The following is a 5517-nucleotide window of genomic DNA, read 5'->3' as shown; positions in this document are numbered from 1 at the left end:
GGTTCTCCGAGGTGGACATAGATAAAGATGGATGAATGTATTAATCCTGTTGTTATTCAAAAAGATTTAAAACATCATTACAGAATGTATACCTCTTTTATCTTTCTATTTGGTAATTTTTAATTTTATTTAATCATTGTTTTTTATCTCAATTTTTGGTTATGATTAGAATCTGTTAAAGTGCAAATAAATGCAATTGTGTTGTAAAACTTGAAAACAAGAATGAGTTATTTAAATTTTCGTTTGAAGGTTAAGGTAAAACTTAAAGATCCGTCTAAATTGCGATTAAAAATAAATTTAAAAACCCTCACCTTGATGATATTTTTACTTTAAAAAATCAAGAAGTGTATAATTTCAAACTGAGTAAATTTAATGAAGTGATTATTTGAAATGAATCTAATCCTGAAAGCATTTTTTGTCTTTTTCTAGATTTGAATACGAGTAACTGCTTTACTATATCCTATATAAAAGAGTTTACGACAACAATGAAAAATAGTCGTTTTCCATGCCAACTTTCACCTTTGGGATGGTGATATTCTGTCTGCCCCTTCTTACATTGTGCATATTTTACAATTTATTCAATATGTTTAAGTTTTTGTCGCGTTTTATAGTTCAATGAACGTTATTTGTGTATTATAACTGGTATTTCTCTACCTCAAATTAATTAAACTTTCAGTGAATTCGAACATAGATACAAAGATTTTCTTATAGAGTTTTTCTAGCGCTGTATCTGTAGTGTTCTAATAAGAATAAGAGATATCGCATCCCATTTTTTACGGTGCTTTTATTTATAGAGCCTGTACATTTAAATACGATCGTGGTGGACTCATATATTGATCCTTTGAAAAAAGTTATGACTATCATTTGATTTTTGCGGAATGATTTTGAAAAATGTTCTGAGCCTTGTTCAATTGACCTGAAAACAAATAACATTGAAAAAGACTAAAAGGAATATTTTTTTTAGCATCACAGAATTCGGAAACAAGTGTGTACGTGTGTGTACACAAGTGAAAAAAAAATTCATGCAGCAAACCAATATACGTGCATAGCACCAGATGAAAATTAAAAGACAATCCATAACAAATTCTCCTGTGCCACTCGACCCGAATATCAATGAGTCGTCCCCTAAATGTTATCCATTTAACACGTAAGAGAAGTTATCATGATATATAAATTATTCAATTCAATTCAAAACTTTATTTACAGTCGGCATGGTTCATAACAAATAACATCAGCTCTCTCAGCTTTTAAAACCAATATACGTGCATAGCACCAGATGAAAATTAAAAGACAATCCATAACAAATTCTCCTGTGCCACTCGACCCGAATATCAATGAGTCGTCCCCTAAATGTTATCCATTTAACACGTAAGAGAAGTTATCATGATATATAAATTATTCAATTCAATTCAATTCCAAACTTTATTTACAGTCGGCATGGTTCATAACAAATAACATCAGCTCTCTCAGCTTTTAAAACCGACAACTACATACATTTACATAATAATCATACACAATACTAATATTAAAATTTAAAAGACATAGAACATACATTTCATGCACGTTTAAGCTAAACTAATTTAAGTACTGCATATCAAACACATGCATGTGCACTAAGCTAAAAGCAACATAAATATTAAAGCACAGCAATCACAAATTATAAAAAGAGATAAGCAAACAATCACAAAAAGCAGCACTATTATGTTTATAGCTGTAACATAAAACATATAAAATAAAAACTAAGCGCATGCCTTGCAATGGCATGAGTTGCCGCCCATTCCATGAGTTTATTAGACTCTTGAATTGGGTTAAAGATGTTTTAGTTCTAAAGTGGTTTGGCAACTCATTACATAGTTTGGCAGAAGAATATCTGAAAGATTTCAAGTTATACCTTGTTGTTCTTACGGCAGGTATTTCAGCTAAATTTTGGTATCTGAAAGAATAATTTGTTTCTTTAATAGTTATAAGATCATGGAGATATACTGGAATTCATAATTGACTGTTCTAAAGACCTCTATTGCCATGGTTCTTAGGCGTCTTACTTTAAGTGATGGCAGTTTTGATTTTAGAAGTAAGTCTTCATATGTGCTATTGTAATCCTGGTAAATGAAGCGCCTCAGTGCTCTTTCTTGTATTTTTCAATTTTTGTAGTGTTGGCCTCGCTGCAAAATTGCCATGACAATGAGCAGACATTAAAGTTTAACATAATGAGAAAGTGATATATTGTTAGTTTTTCAAGTTTTTCAAGTATTTGCCAAGTCTTTTTAAGACATTTAGTTGTGTGGATGCTTTTTTGCAGATGTTTGATATATGTGTGGTAAAATTTGGTTTAAAGTCAATGGTGGTGCCTGATAGTTTGATCTCTTTTTCACATCTTATTTTGTTATAATGCGTAATAAATATTGTCTTCACGTAATGATGATTTGTTTTATTTTCTAATATGTAAACGATCAGGTTCTGGTTTGAACGATATTTTGTAATCGTACTCTATTACATCTAGTATTTTTTTTTCCCCATTTTTTTTTAACTTGATCTTTAAACGACTACGAAAAGGTGTCAACAACAGTTTCAGGAGAGATCAAATTGATATATGAACTAAATGTACTTATTTTCTTGACAATTATCACTCCAATGACCTCTATTTCCACAAGTAAAAAATCTTCAAGGCTTGTAGGTTGATTTCTTGTCGTCAACGCTCTTACCTTCGTTAAATAAAATAGTTCTTGTGCGCTTTTTTGTCTTTTTCGATCAAGACTTTCTTTCACCTTTTGTTTGGGGTATATTCATACGTTTCTACGAGTCGGAATGTATTCTGTACTTCACGCCATCCTAACTCGGAAGCATTCGCTAACGATATTTATTTTTCGCGCCCTTGAACTAAGTCTATACCTTCTGTTATCTTCTCTATATCTGCAACTAATTAGGATCTGCCCTCAGTTAGCATGGTCATGTCTTTCAAACTGTTTCATGATTTTTATTCCCTTTTTTTCTGAAATTCAAAGTTGTCTGATACCCTTTCCACGATTTTGTGTATTTGAAGCATTAAACTAGAATTGTCGAATATTGGATTGTTCTTAATTTTGATTTTGGTTTTCCCGTTTGAATGGTTTTACAGTAGTAATTTTTGGGGCCCTTTATAGGTTGCTGTTCGGTATAGTTTAAACATATTTATTTATAATAGTGGATTGGGAAACAAGTTTTGCAACTTATATAAATCCCTTTCCACTTTGCGGGTGCGAGTGCTGCCTTGTAGCGGCATTAGCCTACTCTTTTTCGAAATCTACAAGGGTGTCTTTAACGTGCAAGAGATATGGCTCTCTCTTAACACGGGTCAGCCATTTATCGTCCCCTTCCGACGGACTATCATCGTTTCCTCAAGACCATACTCGACAATGGTGTCAAGGGAGAGCCGAAAATCAGTCCCTGAAATTTTCATCCCAGACAGGAATCGAACCAGGAACCTTTGTGTTAGTAGTCCGATGCACTAACCACTACACCACGGCTCTCTATATGTGGCTCTATATACTGTTCGGTATGAGCCTAGGCTCCGTGTTGAAGACCGTCCGGTTCCTTGAACCAAAATGGTTTACTTTGATAAATTTTGACTTGGATGGAGAGTTGTCTCATTCCACATTTTCCTATATCTGTTGTCATTGCTTTTTTAGAAACCGTATGGGGTATTGACAAAATAATTTTACTAAACGCTTTGTTGCAAAATTTTGTTTCATATATATTTTGTTTAATATGGTGCGCTTTCATTTCAGTAGAGTATTCTTCCCTCTTACAATTAAAATTAGCTGTAGAAATGGAACTAATTTCCCATATATAGTGAACGTAAAGGTAAATTTTTACTTTCTAGATTTTGAACTTTTTATTTGATAGATTCATATTATTAAATGATAAAGCCCCAGGTTCTTTTGCATTGGGTAAGTTATATAACCCTGAAAATGTCAACTAGAAGACCCTTTTGTAAACCAGAAGTAGCAACTTATCTCCCTTATTCAAAGTAAAAGTATATAGAAACTACATATTTTTTTTTAATCAGCGTAAAGGAAGCTTGTATTTAACACTAGAAGCGGCTTTGCTTTAACCAGAAGTTGCTTATGATCTCCCTTAATTGAAGTCTAAACATTGTATTTTCAAAATCAGTGTGTGAAAAGCATTCAGGAAAGATCGGAAGTACTGTTTTTATCCAAGTTTTCTTATCTTAAGTGATTTCGCGTGAAAAGACCTTCGATTGGTTTAAATCATAAGGATCAAAACATTTTAGGATAGAACTGTATCTGCTGAAGCTTGCCGATTTGTGTCAGACGACAACGTTCGAACCGTTTCGAAATAAAACTTAACTGTATTTAATGCTATCCGATACGTTTGATTGATATCATTTTCATTACAAGAAAACTTGTTAATATACAACAATTTCTAAAATCATTTAAAATGTTTTTATGTGGCGACTGGATCCCTGTATATAAACTCATTATGAATGATAGCATTGAAAAAGGCAATAGTAATATACCGGTGTTTAAAATTCATCAATCGGTTGATAGAAAAACAAATCTAAAAGTGAGGGAAACACATCATCCATAAGAGGAAAACATAGGAACAACAGGAACAAAAACAAACGCCAACATACACAAACACGAACCTATTCATAACAACTGCCATATTCCTGACATGGTACAGGACAGTTTAAGAAAAAAATGGTGGGTTGAACCTGATTGTATGGCTATTAAAACCTTCCGCTAATATGGCAATGTAAAACATATCGCTCAAATGACAGCACTACGTGAATGAAAAACAGCTCAAACACACGCAAGAACACCCATCAAAATTAATATAAAAGTCGACAAAAAATGCAAACTGTTTTAATAGCAGCAACAACTGATATGTACGCCGAACTCGCGTTTCGTCGGGGAAAAAAGATTCATCCTTGATGATCAAATCAATAGCGTTTAAAAAACAACAACAACCAAATACTAACTATTGTCATATACTTTAGTACAGAGACATTCGTACTGCAAAAGAAATAACAAATAATAAGAATTTTCAAATTGCTTTCATATCTCTTACGAAAAAAAAAATCCAAACTAGAGACGTTAGCTACTAACTTTCACTTATGTTTTAATGAACAGTTTTTGAAGTCCAAGTAAAAATTTTGTTTGTTAGTTTGTATGTTATGTTTTCAACACCTCCTGATTGCACCAATTCGCTACTCCTTCCTCTTCTTTATAGTTATATTTATGCTCTCTTTCTTATGTTTTGCAGTGATGTGTAATGATAATGTAGTAATAAGTTAATTTTAATATATGTTCATGTCTTATTACATAATCATCTATATAAGAACCATTATACATTTAAGGTTCATACTCAATCAAATGAATATTTTTGGTTATAAGCACCTCTCGTATTGAGGAATTTATACTTTATTGACTTTTATGTTGGGGATTTGAGCGCCAATAAAAGTCATTCAGAACAAGCACTTTGGACCCACAAAATCTCGAAAAAAAGATTTATGAT

This window comes from Mytilus trossulus, chromosome 2 (genome assembly GCF_036588685.1).
Source record: "Mytilus trossulus isolate FHL-02 chromosome 2, PNRI_Mtr1.1.1.hap1, whole genome shotgun sequence".
NCBI lineage: Eukaryota > Metazoa > Mollusca > Bivalvia > Mytilida > Mytilidae > Mytilus > Mytilus trossulus.
The sequence above is the reverse complement of the archived record's forward strand: the minus strand, read 5'-3'. Positions refer to the sequence as shown.